Genomic DNA, 25,946 nt, shown 5'->3' with positions numbered 1-25,946 from the left:
TAACAACCTTATCCCTGCTATTCTTCTCCCCTCACTGACAAATTCCCTCTACATGTGCAACCATGCTCAGTCATGTCTGACTCTTTTCAACACTATAGACTGTAGAAGCCCATAATGCCGATGGACCACTTCATAACTCCTAACGATGATCTTCAGGAAATTCCTCTGGGTAATGCTGAATTCTCATGGTTCCCTGATGGTTCTTATTTAAAGGAGGACAATGACAAATATTGTTCTGGGTATGCTATTGTACCTCCTTTTGATAGTGTTGAGGAAGCACCTTTACCTATGGCTACTTTGACCCAAAAAGTTGAATTCTCTGCTCTTAGACAGGCTCGCACTTGAGCCAAAGGCAAAACTGCCAATATTTATATTGAAAGTAGATATGCTGAGTATCTCATGATTTTGGAATGTTGTGGAGGCAACATGGCTTATTCACTTTCAACAAAAATAAAACTTACAATGGGTCTTATGTTCAGGAATTATTGGATGAAATACTTTTACCTGCCACTCTGGCTATTATTAAGATTCTGGGGTGTTCTAAACTTGACTCACTGCACCATCAAACTCTAAGGAATAGACTCTTGGATTCACATGACACATCTAATGAGAGCACCAAAGCTTGATTGGCCCTGTACACATCTACTGATCTGAAAGCAAATGTATTCTGCAAAATTGAGGTAGACAATAACTAATGAGACAGCTCTTCCGAGATATCCAGACCTGGTGATGTCTATTGCTAAACTTTTGATGATGACATAATGCTTCAGATGATCGGCAATGTCTATCTTTTTTTTTTTTTTTGCCTTTTATTTAATTTTTTAAATTTAAATTTATTTATTTTAATTGGAGGCTAATTACTTTACAATATTGTATTGCTTTTGCCATACATCAACATGAATCCGCCATGGGTGTACATGTGTTCCCAATCCTGAACCCCCCTCCCACCTCCCTCCCCATTGTCTATCATCTTGATAGCATATGGACTTTAAATAAGAGGTGCCTGAGAATTCTCCCTCCTGCCTTGTTACTCAAATGTGACATCAACAGTTTTAGAGTCTGTGTACTTTGCCTCTGATATGAAATGCTACACTTATGAAAGGTCCTTCCTGGCACTGAGGGACAAAGGGCCACTGAAACAAGAAAATCTGACTCTTGATCAGTGATGCTATCAGAGAAAGAGCTTATCAAAAGGTGGAAATGTAAGAAACTTTGGTTAAAATAGAGTTGAGAGGCCAGAATGGGGAGGTATCATGCCCTACATGACAGTAAAGCCAAACGGAAAGAAGAAAAACTTCTTCTTGCCTGGCAAGAGTTCAGCCAATGAGAACCTGTCACAACTCAGCTAGTGAAAAGCCACTACACTTTGTCTACTATGGCCCTCTCAGCTTCCTTTTCTCCTCTTTGAAAAAGTTCTTTTCTTACAGTGCAGGCACTTGCATATGGCTCATCACTGTTGCAGATCCCAAATGGCCACTGTTTGTTGATCTAAAACACATCCACTTTTGCTGAAGAAATAATTGGCTGTGTATTTATCTGGGGGCTTCCTGGCTTCCCATCTTCCCAGATGGTAAAGAATCTGCCATCTTTACCATCTTGCAATGGAGGAGAACTGAGTTCTATCCCTGGGTCTGTTTACTTTAGGACAACACCAGAAAATCAACGCATTAAGCTTCCATAGATCACTGATATCCTATTATAAATTTGCTTTAGCCATTCACTCAAAAGATATAAACAGCTACTAAGCACCTATTTAAAGCTCTTTGTACTAAGGACTGTGAATACAAAAATAAGCAAACAGTTTATAAAGAGATTTGTTTAATAAGATTGCTATCCTTACAGCTAAATGAAAACAACACTGAGGAAAAAGAGAATGGAGCTGGTGCAGGGAACATACTACAAAAAACTCTATTCTAGAATTACTATGTTAATCTCTACTCTGCTGTTGTTCAATTGCCCAGTTGTGTCTGACTCTTTGTGACCCCATGGACTACCTGGTACTACATGTTAATTCTGAGCCCAGTCATCTGGTCAGTCTCAGAAATGTGAGCTCTCTCCTCACTGACCCTCTTTCCTTTCCAGCACTGATCAGCTTCAGCAAGGAAAAAAATTGTGTGTCCTTTGTTGCTCAGTTGCTCAGTCATGTCCGACTCTTTGCAACCCCATGGACTGCAGCATACCAGGCTTCCCTGTCCTTTACCATCTCTCAGAGCTTGCTCAAACTCATGTCCATTGAGTTCATGATGCCATCCAACCATGTCATCCTCTTTTATCCCCTTTTCCTCTTGCTTTCAATCTTCCCTAGCATCAGGGTCTTTTCTAATGAGTCAGCTCTTCACATCAGGTGGCCAAAGTATTGGAGTTTCAGCTTCAGCATCAGTCCTTCCAATGAACATTCAGGACTGATTTCCTTTAGGATTGATTGATTTGATCTCCTTATAGTCCAAGGGACTTTCAAGAGTCTTCTCCGACACCACAGTTCAAAAGCATCAATTCGTTGACATTCAGCCTTCTTTATGGTCCAACTTTCACACCATATTACTACCGGGAAAACCATAGCTTTGACTAGAAGGACCTTTGTTGGCAAAGTAATGTCTCTGCTTTTTAATAGGCTATCTAGGTTCGTCATAGCTTTTCTTCCAAGGAGCAAGCATCTTTTAATTTCATGACTGCAGTCACCATCTGCAGTGATTTTGGAACCCAAGAAAATAAAGTCTGTCACTGTTTCCATGTTTCCCCATCTATTTGTCATGGAAGTGATGGGACTGGATACCATTGTCTTCATTTTCTGAATCTTGAGTTTTAAGCTAGCTTTTTCACTCTCTTCTTTCACTTTCATCAAGAGGCACTTTAGTTCCTCTTCACTTTCTGCCATAAGGGTGTATAGCTGAGGTTATTGATATTTCTCCTGGCAATCTTAATTCTAGCTTGTGCTTCATTCCAGCCCAGAATTTTGCATGATGTACTCTGTATATAAATTAAATCAGCAGGGTGACAGTATACAGCCTTGACGTGATCCTTTCCCAGTTTGAACCAGTCTGTTGTTCCATGTCAGTTCTAACTGTTGCTTTTTGACCTGCTTTTTGCTTTTTGACACAGGTTCCTCAGGAGGCAGGTAAGGTGGTCTGATATTCCCATCTCTTGAATTTTCTTTAAGAATTTTTAAAGTTTTCCTTAGTGAACAAAAACATGGCAATACTGTTAAATGATTTTTAACAGGTTAGCAATCATGCTACCCTCTCTCTGGATTCCAAGAACTCTTCTGTCTATAGTTTTGTTGTTGATACTGTTTCTACACCGAAAGATTTCTGAGCCCTGGGAAGCTCTTCAAGGAGTTAAGAATTCTTAATTCGTACACAGTGCTGTAGAAAGGTTTAATGGTGATAAAATCTTTTTAGAAGAAAGGAGTCAGAGGCAACTTTTTGAAACATTTAACCTAATTCCAGTTTTACTTAATCTCTAATATAATTTTACTATTTTCTAGAATAAGAATCTATACAACCTGCTGCTGCTGCTGCTAAGTCGCTTCAGTCGTGTCCGACTCTGTGCGACCCCATAGACGGCAGCCCACCAGGCTCCCCTGTCCCTGGGATTCTCCAGGCAAGAACACTGGAGTGGGTTGCCATTTCCTTCTCCAATGCATGAAAGTGAAAAGTCAAAGTGAAGTCACTCAGTTGTGTCTGACACTCAGCGACCCCATGGACTGCAGCCTTCCAGGCTCCTCCATCTATGGGATTTTCCAGGCAAGAGTACTGGAGTGGGGTGCCATTACCTTCTCTGTATACAACCTGGGCTATATGCAAAAAGTTGCTGCTTACAACAGGAGATGGTGTCCCATAATAAACACATAAATAGTTACAGTAAAAGATGGAATTTGATAAGTGTTTTGTTAGATATATGAGCAAACAAATTCCAGGATGGGGGAAATGATATCTGCCTAGGCATTTAGCCTCATTGATGGATATTGTTTTGAAAAATAGAGATATGGAGATTTAAAAAGACATTCCAGATAAATGCAAACCATACAAAAAAAGCAAGGAACCCACAACCAAATCATATTTAATAGTGAAAGACAATGTTTTGCCTGTAAGGACAGAAACAAGATAAGGATGTCTGCTCTTTATACAACATTATACTGGGGGTTCAGACCATAGGAATTAGGCAAGAAAAAGAAATAAAAGTCACACATAATCAAAAGCAACAAGTGAAACTATCTCTGTTTACACAAAATATAGTCTTGAGTATAGAAAACCCTAAAGTGAAAGTGAAGTCACTCAGTCGTGTCCGACTCTTTGTGACCCCATGGACTGTAGCCTACCAGGCTACTCCCTCCATGGGATTCTCCAGGCAAGAATACTGGAATGGGTTGCCATTTCCTTCTCCAGGGGATCTTCCTGACCCAGGGATCAAACCCGGGTCTCCTGTATTCCAGGCAGACGCTTTAACCTCTGAGCCACCAGGGAAGCTAGAAAACCCTAAGGAGTCCACTAAAAATACTATTAGAACTAATAAATGACTTCATCAAGGTTGCAGGATACTACATCAGTATATAAAACCCAGTTGTATTTTTATATACTAGCAGTGAACAAGCCATAAACAAAATTAATAAGATAATTCCACTTACACAGTAACAAAAAGAATGAAGTATTTATAAATATATTCAGCCAATGAAGTTGTAAGACTCAGACACTGAAAAATGCAAACTATTGTTGAAAGAAATTAAAGAAGTCCTATATAAATGGAGAGATAATCATGCTTATAAATTGGAAGACAATATTCCTTAAATTGACCTATAGATTCAATACATGCAGTATCAATATCCCAGCTGACTTTTTGCAGAAATTGACAAAACTGATTGATCCTAAAATCCTTGTGGAAATGTAAGAGTTCCAGAATAGCCAAAAGTAATATCTTTTGGAGGACAATGTTGGAGGACTCATACTTTTAAATTTGAAAACTTACTGCAGAATTATAGTAATAAATACAGTTTGTTACTGGTAAAAGGATAGATATACAGATTAATATAATAGAATTGAGAGTCTAAAACATAAACCTTCACATTTATGGTCAACTGATTTTTGACAAGAGTGTCCAAACAATTTAATGAGGAAAGGAATAAAACTGTTGGGCAGACCCTCACAGTGTTAAATATAGAATTATTACATAAATCAGCATTTCAGTCCTAGCTATATTCCCAAAACAATTAAAAATAAATGTCAACCAAAAATGTATAATATATGAATATTCATAACAGCATTATATAAATAGTCAGAAAAGTAGAATCAGTGAAAGATGAACAAATAAACAAAAGGTGGTATATCCATACAACAAAATATTATTTTGCCTAGAAAAGAAATGAAGTACTGATACAAGCTACAACAATATGAATCTTCAAATCGTGCTAGTGATAGAGGCAGAAATAATAGTCATATTATATGACTCTGTTTATATAAATAAGGAATCTATCAAATAAGGAATAAGGAAATCTATCAAACAGAGAGCTGATTAGTGGTTGCCAGGAGCCAAAGTGAAGAGGAAATAGGGAGTTACTAGATTTCTTTTTGAGGTGATAAAATGTTCTAAAATTAGATAGTGATAATAATTGCAAAACTATAAATGTACTAAAAACCACTGCAGTACATATTTTAATACGGTGATATTTCAGTATGTGCGTATCTGAATAAAACCTATTTTAAAAGGATAATGGTTTGGCGTGTATGTATCTCAATAGGATATTTTAGTACATGTGTATCTCAATGAGACTTTATTTTTTAAAAAGGTCGGGGGGAGGGAAATTGGAAGGTTAAAAGTCTCTTCTGATGGAAGGGATAGTTTCCCAGCTTGGGTAAGACGTGGCATAGTTTGGGAAGCCATGGCAGTTCTTGACTGGCCGTGTAAAGACACATGAACAGCCAGATGAACAGATCTCCACCGAGAATTTGTTTTATAAGTTGGAAGCCTTGGTTTACAATATGGCAGTGTGTTAGAAGGTCACTAAAGGCATTATCTCATCTTAGTATTTTATATTAAGATCTATCATTCTTACTATATCTCTGGGAGAATCGTAGGAAGTCACCTCGCTTTCCCATCCTCAGACAAGACTTATATAAAACCCTACTACAGAGTGCAATACTTCAGCCAGACTATCTAAACTCACAAAACCACCACCCTTCTTGAGGTTGGTTTTTAAATTACATCCCCCTTTGGCTTCCCTGATGGCTCAAATGGTAAAGAACTTGCCTGCAATGCAGGAGTCCCAGGTTCAAGCCCTGGGTCAACAAGATGCCCTGGAGGAGGAAATGGCAACCCACTCCAGTACTCTTGCCAGGAGAATTCCATGGACAGAGGAGCCTGGCAGGCTACAGTCTATGGGATCACAAAGAGTCAGACGCGACTGAGCAACTTTTACTTTTTTTTTTTTTTTTCAGCTTTGATATTATTAGAAACAGACACACTTTAAAAAGAAGTTTGCCTTCTAAGTGATTCTGTGGGTGAAAGGACCAGACTTCACATTGCACCAAGAGGTACTGAGAGGGAAAACCTGATGAAGTGTGAATACAGCCGTGAAACATCAAAGTATTCAAGAAATGCATGAGACAGAGCGCAGGTAAAAAATTTAAGTAAATATTGAAGGTATATATATATTTTAAAAATTATGACTTAGACGTAAATACAACACCATGCAGAAGTCCAAAAAAGGACAATGGTTTAAAAAACTATGGTATATTATGTGGAGTCTATTAATAAGATTAAACATCACATTTACTTCATATTTAATAATACAGATAAGTGACAATGATTCAGTTATAACTAAGCTTAAAAAGTTCAATTATTACTATAATGTGTCCCAAGTGTATGTATAAGTACATTTTCATCTTGTATAATATTTATATACATATATGTATATAGATACATAGTTTTCTTGATGTGAATTACAGACATTCATATACAAATATGTTTTACTCTATTGTGCATAAAATTTTATACATTTGTATTTATATAGTATGATACATAAAATAACAATTCTGTATGTATCAATGAAATGTTAATAAGGATGAGATTATGGGTCATTTTCTTTCCTTTCATTTTCAGCCCTGGGGAGCTAGCATGACGGATAGGCCAACAACTTGGAAATTAGGCCAGTAAAACAGCCCTTTGATGTAGCCACTTTGGGAAATATTTTGGATGTTTCTCAAAAAGTTAAGCATAAATCTACCATATGACTGAGCAATTCCACTCATTGATATCTGCCCAAGAGAAATGAAAACATGACCACACAAAAAGTTGCACATGAATGTTCACAGAAGCATTATTCATAATAGCTAAAAAATGGAAACAATTCAAATGTTCATCAGATGAACAGATAAATAAAACATAACATACCCATACAATGAAACATTATTCACTAATAAAAAGGAATGCATAATGATACACACTACCATATGGATCGATTTCCAAAACATTATGCTAATTGAAAGAAGCCAGATACAAAGACCTCATACTGTAGGATTTCATTTCTATGAAATCCAGGATGGGAACAGAGATTAACTGTTAATGGGCATGATGGATCTTACTGGGGGGATGAAAGCGTTAGAGTGGCTGCACAACCTGGTAAACTTCATAAAAACCACTGAATTGTACATTTTAAAAGAGTGTAATTTTATCTTTAAAATTTTGTGATCTGTAAAATATACTTCCATAAAATTTTTAAAATGTGCCCTTTAAGACTTGAGCTTAAATTAACAGTTGGCAGACACAAGCAGAAATATGCAAACTTTAGAAGATAGAATGACTCCCAGACCAAAAAGACTTAACTGCAGCCTAACTGATGGTAGAAAGAAGTCTATAGAACCAATGTGTTATCAGAATGGAGAGTGGTCATAGGATAAAGGAGAGAGATGACTTGGCTTATTACACTGGTTTATTAGGGTTTCCATTACTCCTGTAATGAAGGAGGTAGGGGAAGAGGAAAACAGTGGTTTTGAAAAGATAACTCAGCTGAGAGTTAGCTAAATGACTCCCATGCACTGACTTGAGGCTCCCCAGTCCAAGGAAACAGTAGTTGGTTAGCTTCCCATGCAGTTCTACTGCAGAATGAGGATGTACTGATAGGTAAATGTAAGTCTCCCTAGACTTGTTCTTTGTAAATTAATGAGATTAATAGTCTCAGTACCACAGCTGTTTCTGTGAATTTAGTAATGTTGATTTCATCCCTGTAAAAGACAGGCTTCTGAGCCCGTGAAGTAGAGAGCCTTAGTGTGAAGGGTGATGAGTTCCTCGGACCGGATGTTCCCAAGGAGGACTAATCTGAGTGACTGAAGGTCTCCCCAGTTGGCATTGTCTTTCTTGGTGTGTAGTTGGCACAGCACAGAGCACGCTGGATAAGAAAGAGACTCTGGAGTTAGACCACCTGGGTTCCAAGTCTACACTACTGCTCACTGGCTATGTGACTTTAGGCAAGTTACATAACCTCTCTGTTTTAGTTTTCTCATCTGCAAAACTCAAGTGATAATAGTAACTTTCTCACATGGTTCTCAAAAGGATTAAATGAGATCATATATGTGAAGCACTTAGCATAGAGCTTATCACCACTAACACCTCAATGTTATTACTTCTCAGTTGGCATTCTTTCATAATTCTTTAGCTGATTTTCTTATAATGAGTATATATTGTTTCAATTCATAATCCAAAAACAATGTTATTCAAAAAAATTTGAAATAAATATGACTTCTGTTCAAGGAAAGAAAGAACAGTAAAGAAAAGGGATGGAGAAAGAAAGAGGAAAAGAAGGAAGGATCCAAAAATGCAAATAAAGGACACTTCAGAAGGACAGACTATTGAATTCAAGCCTTTTTTTCAGACCAAAAAATACCTGGTGACTATATCCCAATATGCTCTACCAACATTTTTCTCATGGCATTCTTTTGCTACCATTTATTTCACACCTCATGTTAAGCAGGCAAATGGGTGGACTTACCCTGCACAGAGCAGGCACAGCCGTGGGAGGAAGTGGGAAGGAACAAGCCAGTGGCAAAGGTGTGGAGGGAAGGAGGGTGAAAGGCAGCAGAAACCCCTTCTCCTCAGGCCTCCCCACTCTCTCAGCACTGGAATCTAAGTCTGTGGTTTTAGACAAAGCTCACAAGACTTAAACCAAAGAGGCAGGTCCTTTCACCAATCCCAATCAACCCTTAGACTTGTATAGAGAGCTTCCAAACCCCTTGTTTAGTTGCTAAGTCATGTCCAACTTGTTTGTGACCCCGTGAACTGTAGCCCTCCAGACTCCTCTGTTTATGGGATTTCCCAGGCAAGAACCCTGGAGTGGGCTGCCATTTCCTACTCCAGGAATCTTCCCGACCCCGGGATCAAACCCACATCTCCTGCATCAGCAAGCAGATTCTTTATCACTGAGCCTCCAGGGAAGTCCTCCAAACCACTACCTGTGGTCCAAACTCCTACCCATGGTTTAAATACTCTTCTGAAAAAAAAAGTGGCTGGTTGATATGACAGCCACAAACATCCAATTCCATTAATTAATACTGAGACATCAGTATCCACATTGTTTGTCACTTACACAATTAAGATGCAGTCACCCTTATTGCCAGCATCAGTTTGGTCCTAGAGCCCAGAAAGGGCGGTTGCAGTGGAAGAAGGACCAAAGGCGGGTGGGGGTAGCATCTGCACTTACACTGAGATAATGAGCTTAGAGGAATTCACACTCCAAAGAGCACTCCCCAGAGGAGGGCCTCAGAGACCTAGATGAAAGGGTTTAAATGAGGCTGGGTGAGCCGTTTTCATTCTGCTGATGGCCTGGAAGGAAACTATCACCTTGATGAACACGGAGCTTCCCTCGGGTTCCAAGACATACTCTTTGCACTGGCTTTCTGAGCCTCCTTCCTCACTTCCCTTCTCATTGTTCTCTCTCTCTCTTCCCCTAACTATAGTCATCTTCAATTTCATGTTAATTCAGAAGAGTCAAAGGGGAACAAAAAGTAATCTTTGCTTCTTCCACTCAAGTAAAAAGCCTAAAGGGATCACATTCCCATCGAGGCACAAGCTTGAGAGCCTAGAGACAAACTGAAATGTTCTCAGGAACACTCAGAGGTTAGGTCCTGGAGATAAAGCAATGTGATTAAATCTTCATAGATTTTTGTTTTAAGAGTAAGAGGGAAGGGGGAGGGGTAGCTCTTGTTTGTCTGGATACAGAGAGTGCCTTGGCAATCCCTGCTTAATCAGGATCTTGAGGAGCCTCTTTTCCCTCCCATAACAGATACACCAAGGAAGAACGTATCTGAGGCCGCCTCTGGCCCATTTCCCCCGTGTTTGCTCCATCCTGACCACTTCACTGGACCTTGCCCTCAGAAATAGCTGTTTCATTATTTCTGCAACCTTATGAAAATTATTTGTGTCTTCAATTTGAAGATTATAAAAATAAAACCCCAGCCCCACCCAGTCCCAGAAGGCAACAGGCAAAGTGGATCATTGTCAAATGCCTTCCATACCTTTATGGGGAACTATTATCCCCTTATTAAGAAATTAATCATCTTTTCCATTTTAAGGATGGAGAAACCGTGACCCAAAAAGTGAAGTAATTTGCCCAAGGTCATTCCCCAAATGGATTACAGTTCCTTCTAACAGATACACAGTGTTCAGAACCAGGAGGGAATGGAATGGGGTGGGACAAAATGAGAGCATGCTTGCTGGGTGCTGGGGCTGGGCCTAGAGACTCCAGGTTTGGAGGCTGGTTGTATTAAGTTAGGGAAGATTTTTGTGACTTTTTATTTCATTTTACAAAAGGTTGGCAAGGTGACTACTTAGAATCAGAAAGTAAAGAGGTACACACACAGAAATTAAATAATAGAGGTCATGATGGCATGATTTCAGATTCAGATGTACTCTGGTTGCAACAAATAAAGAAAAAAGAAAAGCTCCTAATCTGATTTTTTAAAAGATTTATAATTAATGCTGAGAAAGGGGTCAAAATACTCACTTATATTTCCTGGTCTGACATCACTAATTTGCAGAACAGTCTTGATCATGTCCCTTATCCTCTCTGGTCCACAATACTTCCATTTGTTTCAGAGTGCTCAGTTATCCCTGCTCTACTGTCAAGTTTGGTAAAAGAAAAGAACCACATGGCATGTTTAGCAGAAAACTCCATACAAACCTCTAGCGGTCCCAGATATGCTGCAGTGGTTGGATTTATGGTACTACGTAGAGAATAATGGACAATGTTAGTAAGTTTCTAATATGTCCTAGGCACTAGAGTATGTACTTTGCAAACTATCCCCATTCAAGCTTCAAATTCTATACGAAGTATGTACTAGCATTTTCTAGGTCAAAAAGATAAGGAAGCTAAAGCTCAGAAATGTTAAAATATTTGCCTGAGGGTCACATAACTAGTAGGTGACACAGTCAGGATTCAAAGCCAAATTTGTCTAATTCTGGAGTTCAAGAACTCACTCTAGGCAATGAATCCTACGTGGCATGAACACTCCAGTATAATTCAGACAAGCTGTAGTAGATCTCTATTGAACACAATATGAAAAACAGCACACTGGAACACCTTTATGAAAAATGGATACAAATTCTAGTCTTGAAAAGCCCCAAAAGTATGGTTTTAGTGCCTTCTCTCAGATTAGAGCCTGCAGGCAAAGAGGGCAGGTGGAGGGCCTTGTTGAACAAAGCAATGCTTAGGGCAGACACAGCCCTGAAACTGTCCTGCTGCTCCACAAATCAGCGATGGCTCCCTCTGCTCGAGTTCATTCCAAACAAATCCATTAAAAGCACCATCTCAATGAATATTTTATATAGTTATGACATAGTGAGTCGCATTTAGGAGGGGCTTTTTCTAAAGGATGAGACAATGAACTACTAAAATAGCCAACTAATCAGCAAGGCCAATAGAAATCTGGCCAGGGGACATGGTAATTTTACACAAAGAAAAAAAAAAGAAAGTTCTACACTCCCTTCCTCCTGATTTAAGAATAAAAAAAAAAAAAAAAAAACTCTACCTACATGTTCAAATTCCACCATCCACCAGCAAAAGCCACTTATTTGGTTAACTAGTTTTTCCTTGCCCTCTTCATAGTTTCTAAAGAACATCAATGTACATATTTGATTGTGTGTTTTTCTTAAATTAGGTCTATTTCTGAACCCTTAGCAAACACACATGCACATGCACACATACACACACAAATAAAGAAGTCTTAACCTACTTTCTCTAAAAATAGAAAGTGAAGAGAATCCTAAGAGACAAATTCGCTGGCAGCCCACATCCTATGCCACTCTTCCCAGTCTTGCATCTCTCCCAGGAAAACAGGGCGCAGCTCAAGGGCTTTGGAGGAGAAGAGGGCTGAGCCTGTATCACAGAGTGCAGACCAGGGGCCTGTGTGTAAAATGCAACTGCAGATGTGTTCTGTGTGCTCCATCAGGCTTGACTTGCCTATTGTTTAAGAAGTTTGAAATCACTTAACATTTTAAAATCTAGAGATTTTCACAGATATTTAGGAGATCTGGCATGAGGAAACCAGCATTCCCACACAGTGACAGACAGCTGGAGTCGACTTCTAGCTGATAGACAGGCCAGCCTTCCCAGTTCCCAGACTCTATCATATTCCCTTAACAGGATGGCAGAATCGGTTGCCATTTGTCATTAACCTTAAGGGGCTGCTTTCTTTACAGTTGTAAGGAAAGTGCAGGCACAAAGACTAGTGGAACACAATATAGAGTCCAGACATAAACCCGTACATATATGTCAACTGAATGAAAAGTGTGCCAAGAACATGCACTGGAGAAAGGACAATCTTTTCAGTAAATAGCATTGGGAAAACTGGGTATCCACATGCATCATGAAACTAGACTGCTGTCTTACTCTACTGACAAAAATTAACTCAAAATGGATCAAAGACTTCCATAAAAGTCTGAGAAAACATAGAGAAAAAGATCCTTAACACTGGTCTTGTCCATGATTTCTTGCCTAAGACACAATACCAAAGGCAACAAAAACGAACAGAAACAAGTAAGACCTCATTAAACTAATGGGATTCTGCACAGCAGAATGCTTTGGCTTGCAGATTCTTTTACCACTGTCCCACCTGGGAAGCACAAAGGAAACTGTTAATAAAGTGAAAAAGCAGCCTATGAAATGGGAGAAAATATCCATGTATGTGATAAAGGTATTAATACCCAAAACATATAAAGAACTCATACAACTCAAGGGGAAAAAAAAGAAAATAATCCAATTTTTAAATGGGCAAAAAACCTGAAAAGACATTTTACCAAAAAAGACATACAAATGGCCAATAGGTATATATTGATACAAAGGTGCCTGACATCACTAGCCATCAGGAAAATGCAAATCAAAACCAAAATGAGATTATCTTCTCACACCTGTCAGAATGCCTATCATCAAAAAGAGAAGACATAACAAACGATGACAAGAATATGGAGAAAAGGGAATCTTTCAGTGGGGTGGTAAAATGGTATAGCCATTGTAGAAAAGAGGATGGAAGTTGCTCAAAAGAAAAAAAAATTAACTACCATATGATCCAGCAATCCCATTTCTGGGTGTACATCTGAAGGAACTGAAATCAGTATCTCAAAGAGATATATACACATCTATGTTCAATCCAGCATTATTTATAATATAATAGACAAGCTTTGGAAACAACCTAAGTGTCAAGAGAAAAAAGAATAAAACAATGCAGTAGAGATATAGAATATTATAAAGCCACGAGGAAGAAGAAAGTCCTGCCATTGCCAACAATATGGATGGATCATGAGAGTATAATGCTAAGTGAGATGTCAGACAGAAAGACAAATATTGCATGATATCATTTATATTTGCAACTTAGAAAAAAAAGCCAAACTAGTTAAAATCGAGAGTTGTATAGTGGTTACTGGGACTTCCTTGGTGGCTCAGATAGTAAAGAATCTGCCTGCAATGCAAAGACCCGAGTTTGATCCCTGGGTTGGGAAGATCTCCTGGAAAAGGGAATGGACACCCATTCCAGTGCTCTTGCCTGAAGAATTCCGTGGACAGAGGAGCCTGGTAGGCTATAGTCCATGGAGCCACAGTCAGAAACAGCTGCGAGACTGCACTTTCATTTTTCATAGTGGTTACCAGGAGCTAGGTGGTAGGGGAATGGGAGGTGGTGTTTAAGGGTACAAACTTGAAACTAGCAGATAAATAATTTCAGGAGATCTAACGCACAGCATAGTGAGTATACTCAACAATACTGTTTTATAAACTTCAGAATTGCTAAGAGACTAAGTCTTCATTGTTGTTATAACAAAAAAAGGGACAGTTGTGTGATAAGACAGAGGTGTCAGCTAAAGCTAACATTATTATAATCGTGTTGCAATACACAAATGTATCAAACCAAAATGCTGTTCACCTTATACTTAAACATTGGTAAATGCTATATACCAATTGTATCTCAATTTTTATTAATGAATTAATGAAAGCAAACTATTTTGTACTTTCATGTCTATCCAAAATGGGAAAATGAGCAGACTGGGACAGCCATATATTGGAAGAAAAATGGGACAAAAACTAAAGCCTAATTCTCTGTAGCAGTGAAAACTACGCAGTTGTGTTTGATATGCAAACAAAAACCGGGCTGGTTTAACTCCAGGGTCTCACTTGGCCCCTGCAGGCATTTGAAATTGACATTCTCGCCTAAAGTTACTGAAGATCTTTGGAAATAAGTCTTTTCCACCATAGTTTTCATTTCCATAGTTGTGCGTTCTTTTCTTAGCACTTGGCACAGTGACAAACACATAAGCAGTGCTAAAAATTTAACTGTATTATGAACTAAAATTACATTTTGCCTTGTTTCTCCTATTTATTTTCTGTGTACCAACTACCTCACACTACCATCTTCCCTTTCTGCTGGTCAAGAGTCCTTTCGGAGCCTTTTTTAACTCAAAAGCTTTATTTCACAATCAATCAGACTGGAAAGGACCTGGCAAAGGAATCACATAAAGACTGATTTGATACAGTATTCACTTGGAGACAAGTCAAAATTAGATTTTAATTCCAGCTTTACCCCTTACTGTCTTAGCTTGACTTCCCCAACAGCAGAGCCTGCGATGAAGATGTGGCATGTATAGGTGGTTTACTGGGGGAATGTGACTCCCTAAATAAGGGGCAGGGATGTGAACAGGAAAGGAGGAAACACCAGTACGAGAAAGTGTTAACTGCTACAGGTGACTGCGTACTTCACACAAGGCCTTCTGAGGAGCCTTATGGCATGTGCGTCAGAACTGTCAGCCAGGGACAAAAGCCTGTATCCATCAGCTCCTGCCTCATAGGCAGAGGCCTGCCCCATGATGTATTAATATCTTTGTGCAGCCAAAGGAAGCCAGAGCACACAAGGTGGAGTGGTAGCCTTGGCTGGAAACAGTGGCAAGGCCAAGATGACGAGAGGCGCTGTACAAAAGGTGTCCTATACAATAACTGTGGTCAATCAAATACTTCATTCCTGGAAACCTCAGTTTCCTTTATTGTAAATAGGCCAACAGTGGTGCTTTCTTTTTGGACGGTAAGGCAAATATAATGAAATAATCCATGTGAAGCTCATAGACAAATGCCCAGCACACAGTACGTGCTAATAAATGGCTGTTTCAGATACAAGCTCTTGCCTCCAGGACTAGACATTATGGAGGACCTTTATCTGACAGTTTGACAGCAATAATCAATGAATTATTAAATCAATGAAAGTAAACAATGATAATTACAATCTCAGCATTCACTTATAATAGATTCCAAACTGGTTGCTGCTAGGCCAATTTTGTTCCTTAGACAAGTATTCTTCCCCTATACCCATAAATATCTATATACATATATTAATATATATGTATATAAATATATTCATATATTATATATAACTGAAATCAGTTACAAATATTTAAAATTATTTTTAAAAAATCATAAAATTGAGAACTCCAGCTTTCCCCTTGAAAAAAGGAAAGACTGAACCCCACTAAGCTGGCATTCCTACTGTCTGAACTGAGTAGTGGTGACCCTTTTATATGGCACATGTTTCTCCAATTTGCCACTATCCCTTTCAAGTCTGGAGAAGGCAATTGCACCCCATTCCAGTACTCGTGCCTGGAAAATCCCATGGATGGAGGAGCCTGGTAGCTGTAGTCCACGGGGTCGCTAAGAGTCTGACTCGACTGAGTGACTTCACTTTCACTTTTCAGTTTCATGCATGGGAGAAGGAAATGGCAACCCACTCCAGTGTTCTTGCCTGGAGAATCCCAGGGACAGCGGAGTCTGGTGGGCTGTCGTCTATGGGGTCGCACAGGGTCGGACACGACTGAAACAACTTAGCAGCAGCAGCTTTCAAGTCCATTTTACTCATTCACAACCTGCTGCTGGACATTTGCATTTGAAACCTCTGGACAGATACTTAACCTAGAAAGACAGGGTCCCTGGAAACCCTGCCAGGACCTAGAAAGGAAGAATGCTAGAAAGAACAATATCCTTATTTTTCAGTGACAGCTGAAGAGCCACCTCTGAGGCCCGTGGAACTCAATGTTCTTGTGATGGAGAGCTAAGTGAATCCTGCTGAGGTGAGAGTGTGTGGTTCCAGCTAGTCTGGCTATTACCAACCTGAGGCTGAGGTCACCCCAGCTGCTCTCAGTGCCTGCAACTCTGCTGATTTCATTCTGGTTCATACCAGAGATTTATTTTTATGAACAGTGAACATTTTTTGTAACATTCCCTCATTTAACCTTCATTATCAAAGTCTCTGCCCAAAGCCCATATAAGTACCATTATTGCCCATATAACATTTTCCAACATAAACCATTTAAGGCATTTTTTTCCATTTTATTTATTTCTCTTCTGTTACATTTCATTTGAAATGTGCATGGGGGAGAATGCGTCTTGTTTTTATGTTGTCTCATACAGACCATAAGCCCTAATAGTGGGGGCTGCCTGTTTTGAAGGTTAATAAGCAATGGGGACATTCATCACATGGAACAAACAACCAGGATATGCTGGCCTCTTAAAAAAAAAAAAAGGTACTAGAAAGGAATTCTCTGTGACTGGGGAAACTGAAAGGAAAATAACCCAGCTTCTTTGCCTCTTGAGAAAGCCAAGAGAAGAAGAAACACAGTGGCTCCAAAAAAAAAAAAAGGAAAGCATAAGGTGGAAAACCTAGTGTTATGTTTGTGAAAGTCACTCAGTCGTGTCCAACTCTTTGGGACCCCATGGACTACACAGTCCCTGGAATTTTCCAGACCAGAATACTGGAGCAGATAGTCTTCTCCAGGGGATCTTCTCAACCCAGGGATCAAACTCAGGTCTTCCGCACTGCAGGCAGACTCTTTACCAGATGAGCCACCAGGGAAGTGTTATAATATTACTCCTTAAATTATTCATTCATATGCAAATTCTCCATGGACAGTAAAAGTACCTGTATCTCTGAATCTCTAGCACCTGAACAGGGTCTGGTGCTAAGTGGGTACAATAATTTAACTAAAGTTTGTATTTAACTCTAAGAAACTCAAGAACCCTAAGAAATTCATTTTGACTTAAGCAAAAATGGTAATATGTTGACTTACATAGTTAAAAAGTTCAAGATCTTTTAAGCACATCTCTATGCAAGAACTAAGACAGTGTCTTTAGGATTCAATCTCTCTCTACTCTCTCTCCCCCTGCCCCATTCATTCTATTTTTTTTTTTTCTATTGATTTTACTTTGAGCAGGCTCTCTTCTTTGGGTAGAAAGTAGTCCACCAGCAAGCTCTAGGCTCACATCCCTATAAGTTCAGTAACTCTAGTAATAATGAAAGAATGAATAAAAGAAGGAAATAGAGAGAGAGAGAGAGAGAGAGAGAGAGAGAGAAAGGGAGGGAGGAAGGGAGAAAGGAAAGTAAGAAGAGAGAAAGAATAGGCTTCTCAGTTTTGCAGTTCCAAAAGTTTGGACCTCTGAACAAACCGCTGTGGTCAGAGGAAAGGACCACATGAACTGGAAGGCGCACCCTAGCTATGGGGACTGAAATTGTCCCCATAGGGTGGAATGCATGCTGGGTGGTCATAAGCAGTAGAGGTCCATCACAGAAGGTATGGATGATGCTGTTGCATGAAGAGAAACATAGGATTCAAGAGCCCCGGGCACTTCTTTCCAGCTTTGGCGTAACCAATGAAAAAGTCTGAGAAATTCAATTTAATTCATTGCCACAAAGATGCACCACATCTTATAACATGCTAGGACTGTACTAAAGCCTGAGCAAGCAACAATGCAAAGCTACTGACAATAATCAACAAATCTATCAGCTGGTAGGGGTCACAGCAATAATAGCAACCCATTAGGAATCCTTCTGCTAGGAAAATGTGGTAGATGTATGTGCAAGGTGCAGAGGCATCTTTGAATTCCCCCAGGAGTAGAACCTGAGGTTAGGATTTGTGCACAAATGGCAGATATTTGGAAGGTAATCTAGGGAACCCAGGTAATAGGGAAGTAAGTCAGGGAAGGAAAGGATGCCAGTATAGGGGAAACTATTACACTACAATATATTCTAAGTGATAACTATCCAGGTTACCAATGTTGGTAACTCTGGGAGCCAGTGCAGAACATGTGCCTCAGAGTTACTTAAACAGGCAAAGGTGAGAACTGATAGGGATGAAACCAGGATACTTATATATGATAAGTATATCATACATACTTTCTATCACTGACAAAAGGATGCTGGAATATAAGGCAGTAATTCCCCAGGCATCTCTGGCCTGCCATGTGTGGGCAGAGTCGCCTCCAAAAGGCCAGGGAAAAGTCCTTAGGCAAAGATATGCAGATGCAGGTCTAGCAGTCCAGAAAAGTGCACTGGAAGGCAGAGCCCGAGGGTTATGCGCAGGACAGTTGCAATATCTCATCTTCAAGTAGAAATCATTTTGCTGCTCTGCCTGAAAATACAGAAATTGGACCTGAAATTTCCCAAGTGCCTAAGCAGCTCTAAATTCCTAAAATGCAAGATATAGTCTAATAATCATATTTTATAAATCCATGTTGGCTTGTCTGAGGCTGATTTTAAAACAATCTAAAAATGCATGGGAAATGGGTGGGTGTGGGAGGTAGAGGCAGCTGGAAGAATGATAAGATTAATGATTGTGTGGTCAAAAAGTCCATGACTTTACACAAAAATGTATTCATCAAAACAGCCTGGCTTGCTTAGAAAGGATCTTGCTTACATTTAACCCTATGATTTCAGCCCTTGCACTTGAAAAGTAGGATCATAGGCTCATACCATCAAAAGAGGACATTCAAGGATGTCAACTGGCAACCTACTCCAGTATTCTTGCCTGGAAAATCCCATGGACTGAGGAGCCTGGCAGGCTACAGTCCGTTGGCGGTCACAGAGAGTCAAACACGACTGAGCAACTAACACTTTCAATTTCAAGGATGTAGATTCATAGAGATGATAGATGAGGTCGTGGTGTAATAAGTCCTCAGTTCTTCGGACTCCTAACCAGGTGCTCTCCTGTCTGCATAACCAGAGACAGAACCCAAGAGGTGAACATAGTAGGAAACCAAGATTTATAGAGGAAGTTGATGTTTCCCCTATATCCAGAGGCTTAGTCCTACACCACCTTCACTTTACAGAGCTTGCTCCCAACCCAGGGAAGTTGGCTATACTTGTTTCTATTATTTTTAGCATTTGTGACCTTTGGAAGTATTTTGGAGGCTGTTAAACAGACAAGGTTCCCAAATAGTTTTGCAACAGGCCCATGGCTCTATGGCTCCCCATTCCAACAAAACCCTGTTTCCCAGAAATCTGCCTGTAAAACCCTAATCCACTGCGAATTCCCCACACTAGGCCCTATACTGGAGTGTTGTGGGTTCTAAGGGACAGGTTTATCTTCTTCTCATTTCTTAAGATGTGTTCTGGTAAATTAGATCTCATCTCTATTTTTTTTCTTCCTTTTCTTTTTCCATTCCATAGAACACCACTATTGTTACTTCTAAATGAAGCTTAAGAATTGCATTTGATTGCAAAGGATGGAACATTTAAAGTGGTAAGGCTGGGGACGGAAAAAATGAAAATCATATAATCCAATAATGAACCACGACAATGGAGGGGAAACTTCCTGGAAGCACTGTTGACAATGAACATCTCCAAATTCCTATGTGCTCAACTCATTAGCAAGAACCACATTTCTTTCTTGGTCAAGCACAGAATCAAACTCTATGTAATTAAAGACCTAAGTGTGCACACAATACTGGATGACATACAGTTGTTTTTCTCCCTCTACTTGGTAATTTTCCTAGAAAAGGACTTAATTTAACAGATTTAGGGAGTGATTTGAGCACTGCTGAGCACTGTATGTTTTACTAAGATGGAGAAAGAATACCCTTTTCATGGACAAATTTGACCCTGGAGCAAACATCTGACATCTATGGGCTTCTCTCAAGTTCTAACACTTACCTCTGGGAGCAGAACTGCCTCTAGAAAAGAACAATTATTAATGTGCCTCAGTGGCTCAGGAAAATTTGAGTGGAAATGCTTTCTCTTGAATTAGGATTTAATATTGATAGATGATAATAAAAGATATTTTTTGTTGAGAAGCAGTTGTTTGTTAGACATGAGGCCCTGTGCTTTCAGTTCAGTTCAATTCAGTTCAGTCGCTCAGTCGTGTCCGACTCTGCGATCCCATGAATTGCTTCCTTGTCCATCGCCATCTCCCAGAGTTCATTCAAACTCACATCCATTGAGTCGGTGATGCCATTCAGCCATCTCATCCTCTGTCATCCCCTTCTCCTCCTGCCCCCAATCCCTCCCAGCATCAGTCTTTTCCAATGAGTCAACTCTTCGCATGAGGTGGCCAAAGTACTGGTGTTTTAGCTTTAGCATCAGTCCTTCTAAAGAAATCCCAGGGCTGATCTCCTTTAGGATGGACTGGTTGGATCTCCTTGCAGTCTAAGGGACTCTCAAGAGTCTTCTCCAACACCACAGTTCAAAAGCCTCAATTCTTCGGCGCTCAGCCTTCTTCACAGTCCAACTCTCACATCCATACATGACCACTGGAAAAACCATAGCCTTGACTAGACAGACCTTAGTCGGCAAAGTAATGTCTCTGCTTTTGAATATGCTATCTAGGTTGGTCATAACTTTTCTTCCAAGGAGTAAGCGTCTTTTAATTTCATGGCTGCAATCACCATCTGCAGTGATTTTGGAGCCCCCCAAAATAAAGTCTGACACTGTTTCCACTGTTTCCCCATCTATTTCCCATGAAGTGATGGGACCAGATGCCGTGATCTTAGTTTTCTGAATGTTGAGCTTTAAGCCAACTTTTTCATGTATTAATTCTTTAAAACTTAAAAACAAAAATTCATAGGGAAAAGCCATTAGTGTTCCTAGTTTCCAGATGAAGAAATTGACCATATTTTCCTCTTTTATTATATCCCACAGAAGAAATGTTAAAAACAACAACTCTAAATACTACTTCTACTACTATTGCTGCTACGATGAATGTTAATAATGCACCAATTCCTACTTAACTAACTACTAAGTATTATTGAACACCCCAAGCTTAAAATATTCCTAGATATTATTGGTAAAACTAAGAGAAACAAGAAATTACATTCAGATATATCCAGACAGTATAACGGCATAGCACAGTACCTTGGGAACAAGTGTATGCAGTGAACTTCCTTAAGCAAAATATGATTGCTGCTCGATGCTCTATCTAGAAGAAAAAACAGAATAAAAACTGTGGTATTCTTAACTAAATTCTTACCCAATTTTGACATATATTTAAGACTAAAATGAATAAATAAAGCTTATGGAATCTCAGAACAAAAGTGGTGTACTTGTATCAAGCATCTTTGTTAATGAAGTTTAAGAAAGATGCTTTTTTTTTAAAGAAGCAATAATAAAAACTGAACTTATGTTTTTTCCTTATTTCTTTTAATTAGAAATTAGTACTGATCTGGGAATACTGCAAATAAAGCACATATAATGAACACACACACACATAAATCATTTTCCAGAACTTAAAGATATATTGATAATTCCCTGGTTTATATTTTAGATACCATCACTACTTAAATTATATACAATGTAAAAAATTATTCATGTAAAAGTGATCATTTCCTTGGCATGTAAAGATAATTTCTACAAATCAATACAAATAATGTTAAAAAAATAACACAATAACAGTAAGGCAACCTAATTTAAGCAGGACATATACAATCCAATAGAAAATGGGCAGAAATCATGAACAGAAATTTCACAATTAAAAAAAAAAACTTTTGCTTATTAATATATCACAAAATGTTCAACTTCAGTTAAATCAAGCAATAAGACACCGTTTTGGCCCATCCAGTTAAAATTTGAAAGACAATATCACGGAACAGGTATTTTATTGGAATGTATGTTTATTGTGTGTGTTAGTCACTTAGTCGTGTCTGACTGTTAATCCATGGACTGTAGCCCACCAGGCTTCTCTGTCTATGGAATTCCCTGGGCAAGTTGCCATACTGGAGTGGGTTGCCATGCCCTTCTCCAGGGGATCTTCTTGACCTAGATACTGAACCTGGGTCTCCTCCATTGCACGCAGATTCTTTACTATCTGAGCCACCTGTGATTATTCTCACACTGGCCTCTTCTTATTTTCTCTCCAGCAACAATGTTGGCTATGTCTGCACAGAATCCCTAATCCAAGTAGTTGAATCAAGATATTTCAGAGACTGTGTATGTACCATCAGAGAAGAAATGTCTTATACATCTGAATGCCCGTGAATAGAAAGGTACGACCAGCAGAGTCATGATGGCACTTATCACTAAGCTCATAGTTTCAAATGCAATATTTCCATAGTAATCTACAGTCTTTGAAAAGAGTTGCTGAGATGAGGTTAGCAAAGCTATCCTCTGCTTCTAAACATCATTTAGGAGGGGAACAAAAAGTGTAGGGGGAGGCCATTTAATGAGTTTGATTTTCAATTTGTATAAATTTTGAATTTATCCAAAAAATAAGTGTGCTATCTTAACTCTGAAAATTTTACCAATAGTACCTCTTTTAACTTGAATGTAAATTTTTAAGTATAAATAATAATGCCCTTTAGTGACCCTTTACATAACTTATCACATTTAATCTCATAATGACTTAGTGTTATTATTATCCAAAATATGCAGAAGAAGAAGCTAATGTTTAAAGCTTGAACGGTCTGTCCAAAGTGGCATGGCAGGGCTTTGAATCAAACCCAGTCATTCTCTTTCTGAAATACAGATTCTTGAACACTTATTTCATTTATAAACTCTTGCTGTGCCCAGAAAATAATTCTATCGGCCCTCATACTGTGGATCAGGATTCATTTCTACAGAGATAAATTCCCTTTCTTAGACTCTACTGCTCCTTTGGGTGAGATTGGTATTCACTGACATTTAGAGAGGGCAAAGAGCATCTTTTGAGTTTTCCTCACCTCCAGTTTCTCCACATGCTTCTCCTGGTTGGACATTCTTCAAAATGCTTTCATCTCTGCTTCAAGAATGCTAACCAGCTCTAGTCATCAAGCAGAATTCCCTGTTATCCAGAATGACTACATCAAGTCTAGTGGTACCATCATAGGTTTGGCCAACACCACAAGGAAGAAGCCAAAGGTCTGCCATCTGTTGTGACCTCTTCCCAGACACCTCCTACATGGCCTAAGAATATACAATAAAACTGGTAAGGAAACATTTCAGAGAGATATTTCAGCTCCATCCAGACTGAGCTTACTAATAATTGGAGTTCCCTCAGGAAGAAGCAAGTCAGATCCTCTGCCACTAGACGTGTGCAAGTGCAAGATAAATAAATTTGACAGAAACATAAGATCTCAGAAGTCAGTTGAAGGGTTAGACCAGGTACAGAAGTTTTCAACTTTACTTTCTGTTACAGCTGTGGTCACCACAGGTAATTTGTTACTACAAATATAGAGCAATATCTGCAATTAATTTTTTAAAATATATAAATTATATCAGTTCAATGATTACAATAAAAACCTATTAGACAGGTATAGAATAGCTAGGGCTTCCCTGGTAGCTCAGATGGTAAAGAATCCACCTGCAAAGCAAGAGAGCCGGGTTCAATCCCTGGGTCAGGAAGATGGCCTGGAGAAGGAAATGATAACTCACGCCAGTATTCTTACCTAAAGAATAACCAAGAGAACTGAAAGAAGACAATTGCACATGCCCACAAAGCAAATTATCTTTGTAGTGAGTAAACTCAACTGATCTACGTCAATGGGAGATTCTTATCCGTGTCTACATTATTCTTCCTTGTGTTGCAAAAGAATGAAAGTTGATAACTATTGAATGCTTGGTCTTTATGATTTCCTCCAAACCTGAAACATGACGATTCTAAAGGATAGAGAAATAAGAGCACAAAGCAGAAGTGTTCCAGCCTCAGATCTCAACTGGGTTGTTTGAGGGCCCAATTAACTGGTTCCAATGCCAAGGCTCAATGTCTGTGCCTTAGGGCACTAGAATAGTACAATTACACCTTTGGATCCCTTTTCAAGTATTGCAAGGGATAAAACAATTGAGTTATTTCACATTTAGAAGTCAGGCCACCTGTATGAGACTCAAGGTGAGAAATCCAGAGAGAGTGAGACAGTATGTAAGCTTCAGCACTGACAGAGGGGGTAGGACTAAGGATCTATTACAAGAAAGTATCTTAACCAAGCATAAGGTATGTGTATACGTGTGGGGTGGGGAGGGATGGGAGATGTAGATGAATTTCGAAAATGAAATGAAAGGCAGTGGACCCAGGATCCTGGGCTCAGGGGCACATGGATTTACCATGGCATCTGGAGCCTGCAGCACAGATGCAGAAGACATTAGTGGTACCAGTGTTTGAGGTGTAAGCATATGCAGATCACCCATGGAACTGGGATCTGGGTTTCTGGTGCTCATCAAGGTGACTTAGAGAGTAGTGCAGGATACAGCAGTGGTACCTGCCCAGAGAACGGCAGGTCAAAGTTTGGACTCAGGCCCCAGGAGCAGAGTGTTGAGCAGCAACACTACAGCCCTGATGAAGGCATGTTCCAGATCTGAAACTCAAGAACTTCAGTGCAGATAGAGAGTTCCAACTGCATAGTCCTAGTGATAGAAGGTCAAAGCATGACTTGGGATCCAGGAAGTAGGGCACAGCCTAGTGGCAGCTCCTAGTGACTGTAGTGCCAGTCAAGGAGAGCAAGGAGAAGAAGCAACTCAGGCTTCTAAGGTTTCACTACGGCAACAGCGCTAGCCCCAGGAAGGAGATGCAGTGGCAGAGGCTCTAGGTAGCTCCATCAGTTGAGTTCAGCAGCAGTGAAGACTGCAGGAATCCTCAGTAGCAAAGGCCGTAAATGTTCACGGAGGTGACAAGGATTTCTGCAGGTCCTTCTGCTCTCATTTCCCCACAGGATGAAATCCCTCTGAGGGGATCTCTCTTGTCACTGAACTGCTCTAGACTGTGGGTTGGGGTAAAGCAGGTAAAATGCTTCCTATTCTTCTCGATGCTGCAATCCTGTTATCATACTCCCCAGGGTTTCTGCTCTTCTTCATTGTAGTTCTCAGATCTTCCAAAGCTTTTTTTTTTTTTAATCAATCTGCAGTTACCTGTTGTTTTAACTATTTCCATGGAAGAACAAGCGGTTCAACTTCTTAATCTGTCACCTTGCTGATGTTTCACCTTGTGAAATTTCAAATATATACAATTCTGATCAATTATACCACTGCTGGGAGCCAGCGTGAGGAACTCTGCCTTTGGCAAAGGTCATGAGGAAGGAGGCTCGGCATACGCAAGGGCAGGATCGAGCCTCAGGAAACCCCCTGTTCCAGAGCATCTACCCCCAAAACCAGAGTCTGTTTTATGCTCTCACCTATACCTCTGACTTTACGGGGGGCTCTCCCCATCACCATTTCTCTCGGAGAAGGAGTTAACTTGCAGCTCCAGTTAATAAAATTCCTGGGTGT

General features: G+C 39.6%; 1 long non-coding RNA gene across 2 annotated transcripts in view; it reads right to left on the bottom strand.

Annotated features, from left to right (window-relative positions):
• The window catches only part of LOC121819667 (uncharacterized), a 139,088-nt gene that overhangs the window by 18,515 nt on the left and 94,627 nt on the right, over nt 1–25,946 (bottom strand). Inside the window, exons 3-4 of one of the 2 annotated variants that reach the window (XR_009600723.1) lie at nt 21,633–21,696; nt 17,798–18,915 (exon numbers count right to left, since the gene is read on the bottom strand). This is a non-coding gene — a long non-coding RNA (uncharacterized LOC121819667). Of the gene's footprint in view, nt 1–17,797; nt 18,916–21,632; nt 21,697–25,946 lie in introns of those variants that run through there. The other variant, XR_006060010.2, reaches the window with a different exon arrangement.

The sequence above is a fragment of the Ovis aries genome, chromosome 5 (assembly GCF_016772045.2).
Source record: "Ovis aries strain OAR_USU_Benz2616 breed Rambouillet chromosome 5, ARS-UI_Ramb_v3.0, whole genome shotgun sequence".
NCBI classification, from domain to species: Eukaryota; Metazoa; Chordata; class Mammalia; order Artiodactyla; family Bovidae; genus Ovis; species Ovis aries.
Note: the sequence above shows the minus strand (reverse complement) of the source record. Positions and strands in the feature narration are given on the sequence as shown.